Source organism: Diabrotica undecimpunctata, chromosome 10 (assembly GCF_040954645.1).
Source record: "Diabrotica undecimpunctata isolate CICGRU chromosome 10, icDiaUnde3, whole genome shotgun sequence".
Classification (NCBI taxonomy): Eukaryota; Metazoa; Arthropoda; class Insecta; order Coleoptera; family Chrysomelidae; genus Diabrotica; species Diabrotica undecimpunctata.
In genome coordinates, this window is record NC_092812.1 from 45,810,480 (window position 1) to 45,834,154 (window position 23,675).

At 34.2% G+C, this 23,675-nt stretch overlaps 1 protein-coding gene across 2 annotated transcripts in view; it reads left to right on the plus strand.

Moving 5' to 3' along the window:
- Positions 1–23,675, plus strand: part of LOC140452463 (latrophilin Cirl-like) — a 931,875-nt gene that overhangs the window by 329,172 nt on the left and 579,028 nt on the right. Inside the window, exon 4 of one of the 2 annotated variants that reach the window (XM_072546736.1) lies at positions 860–952. The exons of the other annotated variant lie outside the window; for it this stretch is intronic. The gene's annotated coding sequence lies outside the window, so the exon portion shown is untranslated. The remainder of the gene's footprint in view (positions 1–859; positions 953–23,675) is intronic. 2 annotated transcript variants of the gene reach the window in all.

Sequence of the window (23,675 nt, forward strand, 5' to 3'; positions counted from 1 at the left end):
ATTCTCTCGTGCGGCGGCTCTTGTTTTATACGGTTATCGGCCTTCCATCTCGTCTAGCGCGAATCGAAGTGAAACTTAGTGGTCGGAATGCGAGTGTACGGAGAGTTGACGGGACGGTGGCAATGCACATAGTTACAATATGTTTACAACCTTTAGGGTGAAGCCGGGTGGTATTAGTAGTAAACTCTTTTACATCTATTTTGGGATCCCAAAGTTGATACGCTCAGCCAAAATTCTGCTTGTTCGTATGATTTTTAGAGGTCAATTTTAGAGTCTGACGACTGGACAATTGTTTTTAAAGAATAATTTCAAATAATGAATAATACGTTCACATTTGGTGGTTGCGATTTTCATACCCAATTGGGGTTATTATTTGATATTCTAAACTGTACGCCTATAAACAGGTGTGTCTGAGGAATGGTCACTGATAGTGACTTTAGTACTTTCCCTCAATACCAAATAAAGTTTAGTATCAAATACATTCATTCCAGCAACTTAGTCTTTATTATAGTGTAGTGGATATACGCGTTGCTATCCTCATGAAACGGTCTTTTGTCTACATATTTGTTTAGTATGAGGGAGCTTTTTTTTCTCTTTCCAAAATGGTACCCATAGAAGAGCAATTAGACTCTCAGTCGTTTTAATAACCCACTATTGAAAGGTTTCAAATAGTAATTATATATTCCCTATGGCCTTGGTAACTCAGCCACTTTTCTTTAAATTAGAGTCATTTAATAATAATATGTAAAGCTGATGATGACAGTGATGTCGAAATGCGTCCTAGATTTTAGTAAATAAATATTGTTTTTATAATTGGTGATTTCACTTGGAGATTAATAATTTTTATTATTTTTTCCAGGTTTGGAAATAGATCTCTGCGAACCAAATCAGGGAAATAAGGTGAATGATGCATTAATTTAAAACCTGATTACAATTGGAGCTTTGTGGGCAGGTGCGTTATCTTGATATAAAGCTAGTGTATTATTTATTAAAGGAAGCTGTTTATCTTTGCTTTTATCGTTAAGTTAGTATAATAATTGTCACTTATTGCGTTAACGTTTTTTACGGTTTCGATTAAGATGACTAAAATAACTGATTTCGCCTTTTTTGTAGACGAAGAAGCCTATTATATAAACTAGTTTGTTTCCCATAATATATTGGTGATACATACTCATTTTATTAGATTCATCACACTTAAAAAACCAATAAAGGATTTATTTTCACTTTAGTTAGTTCTTTCATAATTTGTATATATATATATATATATATATATATATATATATATATATATATATATATATATATATATCTAAATATCCATACTTTTTTTAAGAAAACCAGTCGGCAAATTTAGTCGACAAGTAATTGCAAGTCATTTTTAATAGGCATTTCTTTTGACTTTACAAAACCATAGAAAGTCGATAATATTGTCACTTAACTACAATCCTAATTATCCCACTTTCCGACTACTTCCATTATACGTCCCGTTGTTTTCCTGTATAGATTTCCCTCAGAGAAAGTCGCTTTCCTTTGTGTTTCTAATTATCGTTCCCAACATCTATCAAATACTTAAATTAAACCTTGTGGAATACAAATACATATACAATGAAAATAAATAGCTCCTGCTTTTTAGGGATGGATATAAAGGATTATTAAAGGACGAGTGGTTAAAAGATAAGCTTAATGTTTGAATTTATAAAAGCTCCTAATTACGAGTGGGCTACCTCACCCATAATTGTAAGAACAGACAAAGACCTCAAGACTTCACCTAAGTTGGAGGTATCTTATTTACCAATCGTAAAGCAAATATGTTAAAAATGTTTTGTAATATTTTGTTTTGACATATGTGAACGATCGTATTGTTACTACTTTTAGGAGAGAAGTCATACTGCGAACTACAATATCTATTGTTTTTCGCCTTTTTTTGCTTTCTCTGATGGATTCTCAGTGATCCGAGCAGCTCCCTAATCCTATTCTTCAGAATTAACTTTATGAATTAATGATATTATGCTTTATACTCTTATGGCTTTTTATATAAAGCTAAGGTTATTCTTATTACAAGAATCAATATTAAACTAGACAAGCTTCCGGGTTGAGTCTCGTCGATTATTACTGCGACGAGCTTCCGACATCCTCTTTAATGTGTTCTTCAGGTCTTCCTAGATCTCAGTCTCCCGAGCCCCCAGGCACTACTACACTGATCAATAATCAATGCATTACTGGTACTGGGAATAGTTTTATTAGGAATATGAGTTTATTTATACCGTCGATGACCAATAAAACGGTTCAACTGGCTGCCTACGCCGATGATATTAATATTATGAGTAGAACATCAACAGGAGCACAGGAAGCATACGCAGAGTTAAAAACACAAACGAAAAGGCTAGGTCTGGAAATTAACACAGAAAAAACAAAAATAATGGTACAGACGAGAAGAAATATAATCCCACAAAACATTATGCATGAAGATGACATTGAAACGGTTGGAAAGTTTACATACCTGGGAGTAGAAATATATGCCGATGGAGCAGAGGATGGAGAAATACGAAAAAGGATAACGCAGGCAAACAAAGCTTATTTTGCCCTCTCCCATATATTTCGGTCTAAAAGTGTCCACCGAAATACAAAGATGAGAATCTATAAAACTTTAATTCGGCCAATAGCATGTTATGGCAGCGAAGCATGGGTCCTGAAAGAAACATCCAAAAACAAACTCGACACATTCGAAAGAAAAGTACTGAGGAGAATACTAGGACCTGTGAGGGAAAACGGAATCTTCAGAATTCGATATAACAACGAGCTCTATCAACTGTATAAGGAAACACCCCTGTCAGACTTCATTAGAATACAAAGATTGCAATGGGCCGGACATGTGATACGAATGGGAGAGGATAGGCTACCAAAACGAGCACTGAACGCCAGAATGCAGGGAAAGAGACCAGTTGGAAAGCCAAGAAAGCGCTGGGAAGACACAGTAAGCAGCGACGCACAAGCACTTTTAGGAGTCCGTGTATGGAGAAGAGCAGCCACAGACAGACAAAGGTGGAGGCAAAAAATAAAGGAGGCCAAGGCTCATTTTGGGCTGTAGTGCCGTAGAAGAAGAAGATACCGTCGATGGTGACGTGATTTGGGTGGAGGTTGTCGTGGGGGTTGGCGTGGGGGTTGGCGTGGGAGTTTTCGCGGGGATTGGCGCGACTGTTGGCGTAAACATTTCTGACGGCGGGATTTTGATTGTAGAGTAAAGAAAATATCCTCAGCTCGATCCTCAATCAAAATCCTGCCGTCAGAAAAGTTCGCACCAATACCCGCACCAACCCCCGCGCCAACGAATGCACCAAAACCCACGCCAAACAAACCACGTCACCATCGACGGTATAAATGAACCGTCCGCTGTTCCGAATAGCAGTAATGCAGCATTGGTTAGTGATCAGTTTAGTAGTGTGTGTAGGCTCGGGAGACTGAGACCTCCGAAGCTCTGAAGAAGCCTGTTGAGTTTAATATTAGATCTTGTAATAGTATTAATCTTAGCTTTAGGTTTAATTGTACTAACTGTGCAAATGTTTCGGAACATTATTATATCATTATCATCATTCTCAGCTTATTCTACAGATTATGGTGCGCCTCCCTTACATAGGCGTTATTCATTTCTACACACGATTGTCTTATATTCGCTTTTCTGTGCCGTGATGTTCCGGCTTGTTTTCTTATGTGATAGTCCCATCTTAAATTTGGACGTGTTATTGGTCTCTTGTCAGTTCTTCTCGCTAAATGTCCCACCGACTGCTATTTTAAAGATTTAATTCTGTGGATTACATCCGTAACCTTGGTTTTCTGTCTGGTCCAGTCAACTTTTTTCGATCTCTTTTTATACCTAGTATGCATCGCTCCATTGATCTTTAAGTGACTGAGTTTCGCTATTATATTCTTCTTTCGTGTTAAAGTTTTGCAGCCATATGTCATGATTAGTAGTGTGGTACACTGATCGAATGCTTTTTTCTTTAGGTGGAGTGGCATTCTGGATTTAAATATAACTGCATTTTTACCGAAACATGCCCAAGCCAGTTTCGTTCTTCTGTTGATTTCGGAAGTAAGGAGCCAGAAATATCTATCCAGTGTCCCAGGTATACTTACTTGTCTGCTGTCTCAAGTGCAGTGTTGTTTATTATTACATATTGGACTATCACTAGCTCGATGTACATGGTTTTTGCTTTTGTCCATTCAGTTCAAGTTCATTTTTAGGCCAACTTCTTTGCTAGCTGCATTTAGGTCGCTTATAAGTTCTTGTAGTTCTTTAGAATTATTAGCAATTAGAACGATATCGTCTGTAAATCTTAGATGGCTGAGGTATTCTTCATCAATCGATAGGCCTTTGTTCTACCAGTTTATTTTATTGAATATATTTTCTACAGTTGCAGTGAAGAGCTTTGGTAATATTGCGTCTCCTTGTCGGACGCATCTGATAGTGGTAAATTCTGGAGTGTTTTTATAAATTTTTAACTTGTTTAAAAACTGTTTGACTTATATATTTGAACTGAATGACTGAATAAATGTTTGTATATTTTTGCTAAAGTCTCTATGTACTGTTTTTCGATGCCTTGATTGGTCAAAGCTTCCACTACTGTCTTGGGATATATATCTTCTTGAAATCTATAAAAGTTAAAGCGTACGGATATGATCCAGTGTACTGAATTCACTTCTGAAGCCAGCTTGCTCTCTTGGCTGCGCAGCATCTAATGCATTTGTTAATATGTTGTTGATGATCATTGTGAATACCTTGTATATGATTGGTAGTAAACTTATAGGTTTGTAGTTTTTGATATCCTCTTTGCTACCTTTCTTACGAATGAGACTTGTGTTTGCTGTATTTTAGTGGTTTGGTATGCATCTTGATCTTAGGCAGTTCACCAATATGTCCGCTAAAATTTTCCAGGTTTTTTTGTCAGCATATTTAAAAAGTTCCACTGTTATGCTTCAGCTGCTTTTTATTTTTGTAATTTTCAATTCTGCTTTTTCCGGAAGGACTTTTGGTACATCTTCTTGGTTACTGAGTATAGTACGCTGTAGAATTTAGTTAAAAATGTTGTATTATTTCATTTTTCTGTAATTCTGGTGTTTTCGTTTGTTTGCTTCTACGCAGTGATTAATGCGTTTCTTGTTTTCTTATAGTTTTTTTCTGTTTTCGATTGCATTTTCTACCAGTCTTTCATTGTATTTTCTTATGTCTTCCTTAATACTTTTCCTTATCGTCTTACAAAGTGCTGTGTATTGTATTCTCTGTATGTTGCTACTTACTTTCATTTCTTTTCTTTGTTTTAGCGTTATCTTGGTTATATTAGAGAGTTTACTATATCCATTTTGTTGTTGCGGGCCTCCGATTTCTTTGGCACTATCAAGGATGATCTCCATTAAATGAGGGCTGTCGATTTGGTCATATCTTTCATCAATTGTCCTTTGTTAGACCGGTTATTCTTGGTTTTGTGATTAATTTTATTCTTTCTAGTTTTAGATCTAGAACAATTTTTGCTCCGATTAATCTATGGTCGCTGCCTGTTTAAAATGTATTTATTACACTGATATCTTGTAATGTACCAATCTTGTTAGAATTAGTGTTAGAATTAAGTCAATTTCGTTCTTAGTGGCTCTATTTGGTGCTGCCCAAGTCCATTTTCTGTTTGATTTTTGCTTAAAAAATGTATTTGCAATAGGCATGTTTTGGTGGTGTGCAAAATGAACCAGTCGTTCTCCGCTCTCATTTCTCTCACCAACTCCATACTTTCCCATGACTTGTTCCTTGCCGTTTCTGTTTCCCACGTTGGAATTAAAGTCACCAATTAGCTTAAAGTGACTTTCAATATTATTTAATGCTTTAGTTATGTTACTTACTTCGCTGCACTCAAGTTAGAAAATGAGCATGTTAACTTGGGAAACGATCTCTACAGGAGAGTAGAGAGACTATTTGAACCTTATCATACAACATAGCGAATAAAACATTCCACTGGTGTACATTTGGAGATGCAACTGGAGTCACCCATCATTGCCAAAGCGATCCATTTGCACGAACGTTACTCTACTCTGAGATCCCACTTTGAATTGGTTGTAGTAATACTTGGGTTGTATTTAGACAGTTTATCCGATTAATAGCGAATGCTACTTGCGATTGTTGCTGGTGAGTATTCGTGGGACGATATCATTTCTATTATTTCAAACTGTCAAAGTTGTAGTATGCCCATTTAGTGATGCATGTCAAAAGCTCAATTTGCTTGAACACTTTCCTAATAATCATTGGGACATGAGAAGCGTTGAAGCAATTGTTTCTACATCTCCAAGTCAGATACGATTATTGGTTGTTATCAGTATTTTGCCATGTCTCCGATCGAATCCATGGGAACTGTTGAATAAGTAAAAGCATGACATGCCAGATGATAGTTTATAACGAATTCGTGTCAGCTCAAAAAATCCCAATCTAGAGGTGAATGAGCAGATACATAACCAGATTTGCTTTTGATCGAAGACGACGTTTATTACGTCGTGTGCAGCAGTTTGTTAGTCAAGTTAGGAGTTCCATCGCCAAATCGTGAATTGCGCGACGGCTCCAATCGAGAATTGGAACGTAAAAGTGAATATGATTGAGATGCATTGAACCATTTAGTTCCAACGAATTTACCAATGTTGAACCCACAATGAAAGGAAGTGTTATATATGCTAATGAAACTAATTGACGAGTAACAAGAAAATTATATTACTAAACGATATTTCTACCGAAGAGTTCTCCAAGCAATTGCTGGCTATCGATAATGACCGTATTCGTGTCGACTGGAATGGTTTGATTTCGTTTCCGCCAAATTTTTACCATTTCGTCTAAACGAAGGACGAGCTCATTAATAAAGTGATGATGGTGATTAATATAAATTGATTTAAACAAATACTTTAACACACCAAAGTAAAAAATGAAATTCTTGTGTTATACGATCTTAAATGAATTATCAATTATTGTTTTATTGTTGATATTCTACTACGAAAATAATTACAGAAATCTCACAAAAAGTTTTAAATATAGTTTAGGTACTGTTTGTTTATTTTTAGAAATCCACATTCATCAAACACTGTGTACCTTCTAAATATAATTATTAAAAGTGTATTTATTATATTTATAAATATTGCTTCATTTTTTGAATACATAATTATTGATATAAAAATTTATTAAGTGAATTTGTATCGAAAGATGCATAGAATTCTTTCAATAGAACCTGTAACCGAATTCTCATGATTTTATTTTGAAAATATTTGAATAACTAAAACTTCTACGTGGAATGTAGCGAGATGTTTCTGCTATCTTGCTCACTCATAGCATGGTCGCCGTTCTTTGATACGAAAAATCTTTTCATGACTCTGGACACAAAGGTTCGTTGGAAATCGCACTTAAAAAAAAAAAGAGAAGAGCGTTGTCGTAAATAAAGTTGTACTGATTTATTTTTTAAGAAATTATACCTTATACATATAACATGGCGATTCCATGTCAACCACATTATTTAACATAGCAGCAGAAGGCACAGTCAAGGCCAGCGGAATTAAACAAACGAAGATGGGAGGAGACAAGAAAAGAAACAGTTACAATCCTGGAAAATGACGCACGGAAAAGAGGTCTGGAAATTAACGAAGGACAACTAAAATATCTACTCTGTTCTAGAAAAGAAGATAACAAGACGAGACGAATCAAGATAGAAAACTACACTTTTAAAAGAGTTTAACGATTTAAATATTTAACATTAATTGTGAATGGCAAAAATAACACAAATGAAGAAGTAACAGTGCGAATACTAGCAGGCAACAAAACATATTAATGATTTAAATTTAAGAATATTCGAAAGGAAAATCTTCAGAAGAATTATGGAACCAAGAAGAATGAAAAATGGAGAAATGAGAAGAGGAATAAACCATGAACTAAAAGACATAATGAAGGGAGAAGATATAGTTAGATTTATTAAAATACGGAAATTAAGATGGCTGGAACACATCATCATATTCATTGACATCTTGGCAGATGTGTTGTGGTTCATCATTGATCTTTAGCAGCTCGGATAGCCTGATCAATGATATTTCTCCATTGGTCGCAGTTATCTGTTACACGTACTGCCTCAGTATGTCGGGTCACATAAGGAAAAACGAACTACTGATTAAGAAGGTCACCAGATGGAAGTCAGAAACTGAAAGACCAAGGGAAAGACCCAGGGAGAGATAGGAGGACCAGGTCATGAGAAATATGAAAATCATGAAAGTGAGAAACCCAAGTCATACAACAAACTCTGACAATGCACAAGAAGAATGCGAATCCAATAGCGAATCTGCAGCTCTAAGTTAAAGTGGCAAACATTCCATCTGGAATGAAAGACCTTGATGATCATGACCTTATCCATACAACAAAACATATCTATCTCATCATCATGGTCATTAACATATTATCAGATGTGTTGTTTTTCATCAATCAGCTTCAGCACCTCGGATAATTTGATTATTGATATTTCTCCACTAGTCGCAGCCATCTGTTACATGTAGTGCCTCAGTATACTGCTTGTTGAGAAGCTTTTTCGTTATGTCTGCCCATCGCCGTGGAGATCTGCCGCATTGGCATTGACTCTGAGGCCTTCCTTGGACCACCAACTACTCCATTTTGTGATTACTTCGATGGATATGAACAAAGAACTTTTTGTAATCCTAGAGTAAACAGTACTAGAGAGACGCTGATTGGGTTTAATTTCATCTAGAACCGAGCTCGTGCGACGAGCCGTCCATGGAATTCGAAGCAGTTGTCTCAATATCCACATTTCAAAAGCATCTGTGCTCGTTTATCTGATTCTTTACTGACCATGTCTCACACGCATAGTAAAATATGAAAAAGACCAGAGGAGTTGAAACGATTCTCCTCTTGTTTTATAGTAATGTGATGATCACGCCATACTCCATTTAGTTTAGTCATTACTGCTCTTGCTGGTTGTGTGCGTCTTTGAATTTCGGGTTCACAACTGCCTGTGTTGTTAACTAGAGCTCCAAGATATATTGTAGAGGAGACTACCTCGCACCCCGCAATAATAGTTCGTGATTCAGGAAAGTATTTTGGTTTTGTTATGGTTGACAATAAGTCCAAACTTAGCACTTTCTACTTTGAGTTTTTTAACAAGATAGTAATTTCTTCTGGAGTAGAGGCTAGAAGCGTAGTATCGTCTGTGAAATTAGATATCTTGACACCGCGTAGATTTACTCCTTCCTCCCAACCAACCAAAACTATGCACATTATAAACTCATGTTAAATAATAATGGAGATAAAATACATCCTTCTCTAAAGTGAATTCGTCAGATAGGCATCCGTCCATTAGAATATATGCCAGGTTATCTTGATACAGTTTGTTAATAAGATGAGTCAAGTATTTAGGTACACCTATTCTCTTCATTTTGTTCCATAGTTTGTCACATCTAACATTATCAAAGGCCTTTGTATAATCAACAACATATATATATCGGGATCTGATAGTCTCTGGCTTTTTCTATGATTTTTTTACATTAAGGATTTGTTCTCTAGTACCTCTGCCCTTCACAAATCCAGCCTGCTCCTCAGGTGCTATTTGCCAACTTACGAAGTTTTCTAGGTGACGTTACAGAATGTAGAGGATCACCTTACTGGTGTGTGATATTATAGTAGTCTGTAGTTGTTTAATTGTTGGACTTTTCTTATATAGAGGTATGATTATACTCTTTCTCCGATCCTCAGGCCAGATGCCTGTGTGATAGACTTCATAACACAATCGATGTAATATTCTAACTCCACATACCGGAAGATGCTTCAAGACATTAGCAGTAATGAAATCATAGCCTACTGCTTTGTTTAATTTAAGTCTTTTCAGAGCAAATTCAACCTCAGAAAAAGTATGTCAGGTTCAGATTCAAAGACTGTGTTATCGGTGTCTGCGAGAGGAGTTTCAATGTGTCCTTGTTAAAGGAGAGTGAAAATTGGACGGCTGGCATCTGATCCATATTGGCTTATAGATATACATATAACAAAACATTAATTTATAAACAAGTCCTTAATCCAGTGTGGACTTATGGTGTTCAAGTGTAAAGATGCACCAAATAAAGTAATACTAACATTATTCAACAATTTCGGAGTAAAGTACTGAGAAATAATATAAATGTTCCTTAGTACAGTAGAAATAAAAACATCCATAGGGACCTGGTCAGTAAATAAATCAGAAGATTTGTAACTCTTCGGCTACTGGACAACCCAATCTTAACAAGAAGGCTAAAAAGGAAGAAGCGCTTTGATCTAGTTTAGTTCCCACTGTTAGATATATGGACGAATACCAGGTTATAATAAAAATCCATGACTAGTAACTACAGTAGGTTTAAATTCATGACTAGTAAAAATTATGAAATATTCCGCACTTAATACTGTATGAACAAATGTTTTATGCCGATATTTTTAAAAAACTATCATCGAAAACGCTGTAATTGTGTTTTCACTAATGTTTACCCTCGCCTAGAATTTAAAAAAAATTAACATTAATGTCAGTCAAATACAGATATTAATTTTTGCAAAATGCACATCATTATACAAAGTTAATAATCGCTAAACATAAATTACTTTTTATAATTGCGTTCTTTCAGAATTTTAATACTTTATTATAGAAGAAGTTATCATAATGTAAGCTTATAATGGTTTGATGTTACATTCTTCTGCACTCAACAATAGTACAATATTGTATGATTATAGGTATTAAGGCATTGTACGAGTATCTAGCCGTGCTGGATCAACTGTCCTGGGTGTGACTTTATTGCGGCAGTTTTTTATTTTAGTCCGGTTAAAATACACATTGGGGTATAATTTGTATGTAGCTTAAAAATTGGTACTGATGTTGAATATACTATTATAAATGGAATGTTAAAAACCCCATCATTCCTACTCCCAATTTTTGTGTCACTGAAACTTCTTTGCGTGAATCATTATAACGTTCAGCGTCGGATGATGGATTGTTGTAAATGTTAATCCATTTTCAAAAGATAAAAAGAAAAACAAGAAAACTTACAGTTGATTTTATTATAACCTGGACAACCGGTTTGGGTAGACAACAGGTCTACCATTATCAGGTCCTTTATAAAAAGTTAAAAGGTTACTTACCAATTTTTTAGTTATTAAGTAAACTTTTATCAAGAATCTGATGATGGTCTGAAATTGAAGAGCCCGAAACCGGTCATCCAGGTTATAATAAAACCAACTGTGAGTAAGTCTTCAATGTTTGTCTCTGTTTACATAGGAAATATACAGTTAGCTGTTTAATTAATTAAAGCCATAAAAAATGAAAGGTATATGGGAGTAAATATACGAACGATCAACTGGTAAAGCTCAACACAATTATCAGCACAAAAAATGTATTCAAATAACGACTTACCCTTTATTGTTGTAATTATCGTTGTAAGAAATATCTGTATTCGTGTAAAACCGAAGGAATGCATACACTCCGCGGAGATTGATTTAATTCTGACGTCTTGGCAGGGCCATGGTCCTCATTATGGAACGACGAGTCTTTTATCCTCTTAAGCAAGTGGTAAAGAGAACGTAAAAAGCGGAAAAGTCAAGAAAACTCTTGGAAAATGGTTTAAATCTCGATTTGATAAATTTGACTCTTGTACTTATTTCTTTTCTAGATAAGTATAACACACAAATAGAAACGCGAAAATTCTACCAGAAGGTTAACCGGAACAATAAATAATTCAAACCTAGATTATCACTAGTTAGGAACAGAATAGGAGAGATCATTGGTGATCAGAACCAGATACTAGAAAGATGGGCAGAAAATTTTGAAGAGAGACTAAAAATAAGAAGTGAGATGAAGTTGCAAGAAGCAGAAATCCAGCTCGAATGCATTGAAGATGAAAGAGAGGAAGATAACCTCTCGACAGAGGAAGAATTTATCAAATAATACAAAAATTTAAAGAAAATAAAGCTCCTGGAGTAGATGATATTCCTTCTGAGCTTTTAAAACATGGCCCAAAAAATCTGACTTGTACTTATAAGCTATAAGTGTAGGCTAGTAAAACCGCGTTGGAAGCAGGTAAAACTACCAAAAGACTGGACCTTAGGTATAATTGTACCTATTCACGAGAAAGGAGACCAATTTGTGATAACTATATTGGCCTACATAGTAGTAGTTCTTATCTAAACTAAAAAGAAAGGCAGGGGAACTAAATAAATAGATACATAATATACAACTATACATGAAGTGCATTTCTTGCCGCCTCTCTTTACACATAAGCGTAATAGCAGGGACCCTGTCCTCCTGTCTTTCAGGTATATGACCGCCGCAGGTTACCGCTGAGGAGCCTACTCCTCTACCACTCGTCTTCAAGGAAGGCACGTGCCACAACCGAATGCACCATACTACATTTCATTCCGCCAATTTTCACCAAAAGACAGAAGTAATACAAATCAATGGTTGATGGAAATATTTAAATAAAGATAACAGAGAAAACGGACATATAACATATGGCTAATGACAAAAAAAGACGCACATACTAGATACATGACGCTGTAAAGATGCCAAAAAAGCAGTGCACAAGGCAAACAATAAGACGTGAGATAATACATGTTAACAAATAAACTAGAACACAGGCTTAAAGCGAAGCATGGATGACAATAAAATCCTTAAGAACGGAGAGAAAGGAAAAAGTTCATATCAGCCAAATACCGCTAAAAAATTACAAAGATTATTATCTTAGAACTTATTTACCGAAGATCGTCCAGAATTTACTTCTGAAAATAATGACGAACAACACTTCCATTCTGTTATAACCACTCTTTTCCGATTAGTGACGTGGCGTGATTCTGGTGGCGTTTGTTATCTTTTCTTTCTTTCTGTCATTATTATTTTTCTTCTCTTGCTTATTTATTGATTTCTTGTGAGGCGTAATTATTCCGCAAATCGGAAGTTCCCGTAAGTCTACATTTTTTTATGTCCACATTTTGAGTCCATTTTCAATTGCAGGTCAGTATGCTTTTTATTTATTTACATTGTCTGTTTTGATTGAGTTTCTTGAAGCTTGTCTTGTTTTTTCGAATATATTTTTATTCGTATTACACTTCTATAGTTTTTCATGTACGTCTTTTGGTATCGTATTTTCATACGTTTTCCTTACTTTTTTCTCTGGCTCTTTTCGTTCACCTCCAATTTTCATCTCTTTATTAGTTAGGTCGTTGATGGTCTAGATTAACCTGCTTTCTTTTATCTTAAGTTTACTTTCATTAAGCATTTTTTCTCTTCGTCTTCTTCGTAATTTTCTGTTTTTATTGGTGGCAATCCTTGTATTACGACATTATTTTCCTTATAAACTTTTGATATCAGCTCTAGCATATTTTTAGTGTTTTATTTCCTCTAATTGCTTTTTTTTCTTTTATCAGTTGTTGATATTATATCATGTAAATGACAGTATCTGTATTTTTGATTATGTCAAACACAAAAAATATATTAATTGAACAATTCAACTATATAAATTTAAGAAACAACAATATTTAAAGGGAGAGTTGATGTTTTATGAAAATTTACGAAACTCGTTTAGTTTGCTGTGTTAAAAGTAGTACAAATATCTACACATTTGTCCTTACGCCCACTGCCAAAGTAGCATAAAATTTTAGGCATAATCAAATACCTTCAATTAAGAGCAAGTTGTGTGCATTGTCGGCGAATGCGAATTAGAGGAGGGCGGCAAAAGCGACGGCAATACGGCAATGGCGAACCTCCAACCTCTTTTGTTACCAATAACAAAGGAGGAACAATCGGTAGACAATTCCATGGCAAATACCCTTGTGAATATGGTGTTAATATCCTAAGTTCGCTACTGTTACCAGGGGCGGTTTTATAGATATTTTGGCGCCTTTGCTGATCACTCTAATTCTAATGGATTCCTTGTTCCAGCTCCTAAAACTGTATCTAAAACTATACTCTCACAACTAGGATTAATGAACTATAGAAAATTAGGACCCAATACTCGTCAAAAGCTATTTAATTACACCTAAAGCTTTCTAATAAATAAAAAATAGTAAAGTCCACGTTTACAAACGCACAGATACTGTTTTTTTGTATGATGTTATTGTGAAAATTATAGAATTTACAATGCCTGCTTTTTAAATTTCGAAATAGGTGTTTCTGTTCTGTTTTGCACTATGACGCAGATAAGACACGTGAGTTTACTGTCTCCTGTGGTAATCTAGTACAAATACTATCCCGGATACCTGCCATTCAAACCTGTATTCAAATAAGATTCAATGTATGTGATGTACAGGATTTTTCCAGTCTAAAAACACTTTGTTCTTTATTTTAATTTTTTTTCACTTCTCGATAAAACTCTAATGAAGATTAGACATTCCAGTAGTTTGAATAGATGACAGAGCAAATATATCAACCTACATATTTAGGGCAGAGAACGTTTTACTATCTCTTTTTCTATTATGGACCTTTCAGTAAAGTATCTGTCAATTACGTTGAACAGGTACTCACTAACGCCCAATTATATCAGCCTGGACATTATTTTTTCCCATGATGCCGTATTAAAGGCATTCTTGACGTCAAGCAGGTTAAGAGCCACCCATCTCTGTATCCTGCGTGACTATAGAGGTTACTTCTGTGACCGCATCTATGGTGGACCTTTTGGCTCTAAAACCATATTGTCGGTCGCTCAGCGCATGCTTTTCTTCTAGCTCTCGCTTAAGGCGGCCTTTTATAAGCTGTTCTTATAATTTAGCTATCGAACTAAGAAGGCAAATTGGCCGAAATCGTACCTCTTCCTCTTCACCTCTACCTTTCGGTATAAGGACAACCTTAGCTTCTGTCAACATTGTTGGAAACTGCTGTTGTTCAAGCAGTTTGTTTAGCAATCTCTGAAAACCCTGCGGGTATTTTAGTGCGGCGAGTCTTACTGTCTCCAGCATGACTCTATCTATGCCAGGTGCTTTTCGGATCTTCGTCCGTCCAACAGCCTCGTCGAGTTTTAACTCAGTGAAAGGTTCCGCATCTACGAAACCAATAACCCTTTCACGCCTATCCTCCACCTGAGGAAAGATTTCCCGTATTAATCGGAGTTTCTCCACCTCAGGCAGGGGGTAGGGTGTCTTTTTCCCCTTCAATTCGGTACAGACAATCTTGAAGCCCTGCCCCCAGATATTCCTTTCGAGATCCTGAAGCAGGTTATTCCACCTTTCTTTCTTAGATCTTATTATCTCATTCCTGTATTCATTCTGCATTCGCTTTAATTCATTTATTTTCTCTTCCAAATCTACTGCTTGTACTCTTCTTAACCTCTTACACTCCCTTCTTACTCTCATGCAGTTTGTCCTCAGATTTTTAAACTGCTCGTTCCAACAGTATGGTTGTTTTCTTTCATACCTCCCATTTGATCTTACACAAGCCAACTCCTGTGCATCACTCAGACCCTCAATTAACTCACACACATCCTCACATCCCGGACCAATCAAGCTAAAAGCATCTACAAAAAACTCCTCATTTAAACATCTCTTTAGATTGATATCCCCATTTTTACCTTTCTGTCTTTTGCTAGCTATTTCAAAACTCACATACTTGTGTAAGCTGAGTGATTCTTCTTCCAAAACAGTCCAGCTTACGACCCTGTTTAGAAATGTCGTTGAAACCAGTGTGATGTCCAGAAAGGATTCAATTCATTAGTACCTCTCACGAATGTAGGTGCATTACCGTCATTTAACACGGTAAGCCCCATGGCGTGGATCCATTCTGATAGGTATTTCCCTCTCCCATCTTGCGTTATGGTGTATACTGCATATATAATTGTATCCTTCAATGCTACGCGTCTTCTCCAAATTGTAAAACTTCACATAGTAGAGAAAGAGCTAATAAGGCAAATATAAACATATTTAGACTAGCAGAAACACACTGAATAGATCAAGGACATTTTAAAACAAAAAACCACACTCTATACATATCAGGATCTGTGAAGTCACAGGATACAATGGAGTAGCCACACTTATAAACAATAGAATGTCGAAATATATCAGGCAATCTGAAACAATAAGCCATAGACTCATAAAAATAATATTAGAAGCAAAACCAGAAAATTTCCATGTCATTCAGGTATATATGCCCACAACAGATGCCCTAGAAAGACATTGACGACATTTACAACAACATAGAAAAAATATTGAAGAAAATCCTACAAAAATAACCAGTATATATTATTAAAGACTTTAACATCAAGATGGGAAAAATTGAAAATGAACCACATTTGAGAGGTATTGTCGGGTCATTTGGCTTGGACCTTAGAAACAACAGAGGAGAACGTCTTCTAAAGTTTTCTAGTGATAACAAATACACTTTATAAACACCACCTAAGAAGACTCTCAACGTGGAATAGTCCAAATAAAGAACATAAAAATCAAATCGACTACATACACGTGAGGAAAAGATGGAAAACCTCAGTATTAAATGTAAAAGCTATGCCTGGAGCAGAACTGTGGGTCAGATCATAAACTTCTAAAAATGAACTGCAGGCTCAAACTACATACAACTAGAGAAATACATCAGACAAAACAGCTAAGGGTAAATAATACAGAAATAGATGAAACGGACAAACAAAAAAAACTACAAATATTAGAAGACATAATAGGAAATAGTTCGGGATAGTTGAATATTTTCAATTATCAATTCTAAATATCATGAGGACCTAATGGGCCAACCCGCTCCTCGTTTTGAAAGTTGCAAGGGGCCGTGGATACTGTATCGGGTAGTAGTGGCCATTACGGAATTGCAATAAAAGATAATGTAGAAATAACCAGATTATGCTAGAGTGAATGTGTCTCGTTAAAAGTGAACCCACAAAGATCAATCTTGATTTACTTACTCGATGAGGGGTGTTTCGATTATAAATCTAAAACTGCATTCACAAACGAAGATGATTTGTTTTTAAGTACGAACAGTGAGGAATATAATTTAGAGCATTTTGGATCTTTCATTATCATGTTATCTGTGTTACCATACAATTCTAACGCATGCGTTTCAGTGTTATCGTCCACTTTTTGTATCAAATAATAAAATAAATTTAAAATAATGCAACTGATACAAATTAATTAAACAATGTACAATGTAAATACAAATGGGAAATCATTTTTCAATGTTTATAGTTAATTAGGCATAATCATTTTCGAACTCTAGAAGCCATAAATAGGTACCATCCTTCGTCTTGTTTTACCATCAGTTTTCCTATGAAATCCACTTATCACTTCTTTATAGTTTATGTTCTGCAAATTCAGTGGCGTTATAATAATTATTAATATTTTATAACAAACCGTTAAAACAACACCTACGATATGAAACAACATTACTAAGAACGTTCTATTGCGATTCCTTATATTGATTAACAGAGTTATTTCTAAAAATATCTTATTCTCTGTTTGAAAAGCAACTAACTGCGTCTTTGCTTTCGAGTCATATTTTACAGCGTTTGTATCAGCAGTGGTAACAATACGTTAAGATGCCTTCTCCCGTATGGAGAATTAAATACAGTTGATCCCATATAAGAGAAACACAATACCTTTGTAACGGTTTTTAATGGGAAGCATATACAAATTACGTTTAAATGCCCATTATTCATTTTAAGATTTTTTTGTAGCCGGCTCATTACGAATAAATTAGTTCAGACCTGTTATCTATTTTATTTTCAGTATAAAATTATTTTATATGCAGACTGCAAAAAAAAGGAATCTATGGACATTAGTAAATTGTAAACTGACAACTAACAAACTTTTGTTTAAAATGTTGGATGCAATTGGGATTTTGATTATGGATTATAAAGTAGAATACACGCTAAATATTAAATTATCAATTTTTAACATTATAGCCAATCTCCAATAGGAGAATGAATCTATAGAAATAGAAGTAATAGTCTCCCATATTTTTAAGATTCCAAATAGAATCGTATCTATACCAGGAGATTTGTTCCAGGTTTATATTTGTGTAACATTACGCTGTCCATTTTACTACAAACTGCCCATGTTTTTCAATTCTTTGTTTGAATTAGCTATTATCTTGCCTAACCAATTCCCATAGTTGTGTGCTAGTATCGACAGTATCCACATCGTTTAAGCGCTCATTAATTTTTAATTAAAAAAAAGTTAAACAAGTTATTTGGATAGTAAGAAAAAGAAATGCTAAACAAAGGTAGGATTTTTCTTTATATTGTAAAATGGGTGATTCTTCAGGTGGCGAAAAGCTACCCCGTGATAAAGATGAAAATATGAAAACTGTAAACACTCGTTTCTATTTAAATAGTTATAAACCTTCCGATAAAGGTCCGTATTTTGTTTTAGTCGAGTCTATCGACCCAAGTATTAAACTGTTATCACCAGTCCGAGTATGTCATCATTTATTTATTAATAGCTTTCTCAAGTGATGGATATTAAACTGGTAGGTAGAAATAAAGTAAAAGCTAATTTTAATTCTCACATTTTCCACACGTAAGACGTAAGACGTATGAAACGAAAGCTTATCGATTTATATAATGACGTTATTTTTGTTGCTAGACAAATGGTAATTTTAACAATTGAAGAAAATATCACTCCTCAATATATTACGTTAGATTTGGAAAGGTTTTAAATCGAAAAATATGTATATCCCGTAGTACCGTGGTTGAATTGTTTTAAATTCGGTCATACGCTCAGGCAGTGTAAGTCCACTTCCAACTTATGCAAAAATTGTGGCAAAGATCACGAAGACAACTCCCGCTGTAGTAACCTTCAATATTGTCTTCACTGTAAAATACACGTGCTGAGCTTATCAACATCAGTATATATAAAAAAATAATGGCTATTTAGAATACCATATTTAAAGAAGCGTATAGCAAAAAATCCATCTTATGTCAAAATCACTACAAATAATAAATTTGAAATGCTTGGCAACTTAAATAATTTACTTAACTCCCATCTGCCTAAATGGCAGTACAGTAAACAATTCATACGTTTCTAAACTTAAACAAAGTTCTAATCATCTTAAACGAAAAGCCATATCCCCCACTCAATGTGAAACTGGCATACAATTTTCTTCACCTTCTCAAACAGAAAATCAGTGTCACGTCCTATAATTCCTACCCATATCGGAATGAGCTTATATTATATAAAAAAAATGTAATTACAAATTCTACAAGAAATTTTATTGGATTTAGAAAGAATAATTACACAAACTATTCTCGGTTGAATTACAAAAAGTCACTCAAAATGAAATTAGAAACATTCTATCGTGTTTATCAGATAACGATAGTGATGAAGAATCATAGAAGAATTAATATTCTTCAGTGGCACTATTAATCTATTATAAAACAAAATGTTAATTTGCTTAAGTTTCTAGAAAGTCATACAATTAATGTTATTCTTCTTAACGAAACTTGGTTGTCACAAAATAAAAACTTATAATATTAAAGGTTTTAATAATGTTAGAGTTGATCGAAGTGACGGCTATGGAAGCGTTGCTGTTTTAGTTGCAAACATTTCCTTTTCAGATATAAAATTCAAAGCAAATTATAATCCAAACATAGAGGTTTTCGGTGTTTTTCTAGAACAAGTAAAATTATCAACAGTCTTACTACTAAATTATCAATGTGTTTAGAAACCTCCCAAAATCTCATCCAAAGGTTGGGAAAATTTGTTTGGCCAAATTAAAGGCAGAGTGTTAATCGGTGAAAACTTCAATAGTTATGACTGTAGATGGGTTCCATTCAGAATAGTGCACAGGGAAATATTCTAGCTGACACTTTAGACAATACTAATCTAAGATTTAACAGGCTTCACTACCCGGAATCCTCTAAGTGACTCACTAGGTACAATCCACGTCCCTATCCTAATCATCATAGATTTAAAATATTCTTTAATCACATTTCATACCTCCACAAAATGGAAAGAGTCTTCAGCGGCCTCGTCTATATTTGAAAATTATTTAGAAAAAATGCCTTCCCGACATTCATTCTACAGATAGTACATCTTTGGAAATGTTTATTTCAACCAAAATCCTGTCTCCCCGTATGGTGAGACGACCAATGTAAAAATTTAATACCTTGTCAAAAAAAAAAAGATTTTCGAGAGTATTATATTCTCTCAAATCTTGAAAATTATCTAAAATTTAAACTCATACAACTCATACGAAAAAACAAAAAACATCATGGATCAACTCTGTAAATACTATCAATAAAAATATACTACTCAATAAAATATGGACATTTCTTAATAAAATGGCTGATAAAAATTATTATTCAAAAACACAACCAATTCCAACATAGCTAATAGAAGAGTTACTTGACAAGTGTGCTCTATCATTCATTCAAGACCAATTAAAACACGAACATTATGCAATTCTAGTAAATTCAAATTACTAGCAAATCCTGTAAACATCCAAGAACTGGATGAAGCTATTAAAATATCAAAATCTACTGCATCTGGAAAAGATTATATCGCTTATTCGATAATTAATCACCTCCCCAATAAGCTTAAAAATCATTGAATAAAAACATTTAATGGTTGGCTTATGGAAGGAAATTACATTGACAAAATGAAAGAATCGATTGTATGTCTTTTTATCAAACCCAACACAGACAAACCTCTTTCATCGTTGTACCGACCCATTTCTCTATTGTTTTGTATAACAAAACTTTCGAAACTACATATTATCAAAAATCGTCTTAACTGGACAGTCGAACACTATAATCTTTTGCCAAGCGCTCAGTATGGATTTCGATCCGGTCTTGGTATACTTTATAGATACTTTAAGTCACTTAGCAATAGATATGAAACTCAATTCTTCTAAAAATAAATATTTAGCATGTTGTTCTAGACCTGAAAGGCGCTTACGACTGTGTTAATTTAACAGTAATGCATTCAAAGTTATACGAGCTAGGGTTGTCCACAAATGTATCCGCTTATATAGTAAATATTTTTAGCAACCGAACTTTATATATCAGAAACCATAGTAATCACATACATGTAATACATTCAACATATTTTCGGCAAGTATACACGGCATTTTTATTTATTCCATGAAATATCCAGAATGCAGATAATATATAATGTATTTATTCCATCCGTGATTCATATGATTTTGTGATGGTTCTGAAATACATCCTAAAACTAATGGACAATTTGACTAAAAACTATGAACTAATCATTATATCCCCAGAAAAATCTGCCATTATGATATAACATATAGGATACGTGCACCTGATAGACTAAACCTTCCAGGATTATGATCTTAGACCCTAAATTACTACGGTCCAAACACGTCCAATAAGTAAAAAAAAAAGGTGTGAGAAAGGCATCAATCTCCTTAAATGTGTTACTGCAGGAGAAGGGGTGCTAATCCCAAAGTTACACTGATGTTCTACAGGATCTACGTGCGATCAATTTTGGATTACGTATTTATGTTGTACGGATTAGCAAGCAATACGCATTTACTAAAAATACATCGTATACTGGTTAAAAGTTTGAGATTAGCCCTGGGTGCTGTGAAGTTAACACTATGCCCTCTATTACTTACTGAAAGTAGTGAAATGCCATTAGAAAATCGTAGAAATTTATTGGCAATCAAATATATATTAAAATTAAGGGCCAGAGCAAGTGGTTTACTGAGTTATGCTGTATGAATCCACTAATATTGGAAAATTAAAAATTGTCCACTATTAGCGGATGCCTTTCTGGAAACCCATGATTTACCGTTTATAAACAACAAATTTTCTTATACCACTCTATAATTTTAATACGATCTTTAAAAAACCGAATATTATATTTCAGAAATATTCAGATTCACTTAAAATAAATAATACGTGATTGAACTTCATATTGAGTGAATACTCTAATAAAACTATAATTTATACAAATGGCTCTAAACTGAACGATGGGAAGGTAGGGCCTGCAGTATACATTCCTTCCAATAACAAATCATTAAAAATAAAACTTACTTTACATTGCAGAATAAATAGCTATTAGGAAATGTCCAAATTGGTTAGAGCACAAAAATTTGCAAGATGCTTTGATTATTTCAGACTATAAATCAGTTCTTAGCGGACTTAATAATACTGAGTTAAACCTTAAGACATGTGACCTAATATGTGAAATTAAACAAAAACTGACAAACAAAGATGTAACATTTATTTAGGTTCAAAGTCACACCGGGATAAAAGATAATGTAGACGAGCTTGCTAGGGATTCTGCTCATTCTGCTGTACAAGAATATATGTACACAGTACATCCTGTTTGGATGTATTAAAAATAAAGCACTTTCAACTACATTTTATGAAAATCTGGTTAAAAGTAATGTGCAACTTCCAGTAAACATAACTCGCCCACTGTCACTCAATCAGAAATCAAAATACGAACTCCTATGTAATCACTTATTATTATCATCATCAACCAACTCCCAAGATCTTATTATTGATTTAACCTTTGTTTCCTGTTCTTTTTTGGCTTTTTTAATGCTAGTTGCTAATTATATATATATATATATATATATATATATATATATATATATATATATATATATATATAAAGTAGTTATGTATTATTGACTGACACGTTATGTAAACTAAAGTTTTATATTGAGGTTGCAGTCATTAATAGGACAGGATAAGTAAAACTCTTTGTTCTTTTATCTAGCTTTCGCAAAATTTATTTGCTTCTTCAGGATATGCTAAAATATGGTTATAATTATCTTATCAGTAAATACAATGAAATAAAAAATAGTCTTCCGGGTTGAACTGCGTTGATGTCCATTGCGCCGAGCTTTTGACATCCTCTCTGATGTCTTCTTCAGGGCTTCCGAGGTCTCAGTCTCCCGAGCCCTCAGACACTACTACCCTGATCACTATTCACTTCACTACTACGACTGGAAACAGGGGACGGTTCATTTATACCGTCGATGGTGACGTGGCCTGGGTGGAGGTTGGCGTAAGGGTTAGGGTGTGGATTAGCGCGGGAGTTTACGAGAATATTTCCAAAAGACATGTAGCAGTCAATGGTGTAAAATGTAAAGAAGTTTAAGATAATAGACAAGTTACCACAAAAGCTTCCAATGCTTACAGGAGATACCTCCTGTAACTTCATTACACCTTTTATAATATTACTATAAACTCTTAATATTTTCAATAATGTTACCTAAAGTAAAAATTTAATTAAATTAATATCAAACTGTTGGAAGTGTGATCTTATGATCTTGTTAGTTCTCGGCAAATACTTATTTTTTACATACTTTTTTAAATTACATGTACAATAACCACATAGTCTTTTGCTGTGCTAAGTTTGAATCAAATTGTAAATTGTAGTTAGTTTCAGTTGATTGTGTATACAACCTAATTATTAAATGTCTATTATCTTAAGCTTCTTTACATTTTACACCATTGACTGCTACGTGTCTTTTTGAGATATAATATATTATCTATATATATATATATATATATATATATATATATATATATATATATATATATATATATATATATATATATATAATATATAAAGTTTTATTTTGAGGTTGCAGTCATTAATAGGGCAGGAAAGTGAAACTCTTTGTTCTTATATCAAGCTTTCGCAAAATTTATTTGCTTCTTCAGGATATGCTAAAATATGGTATCAG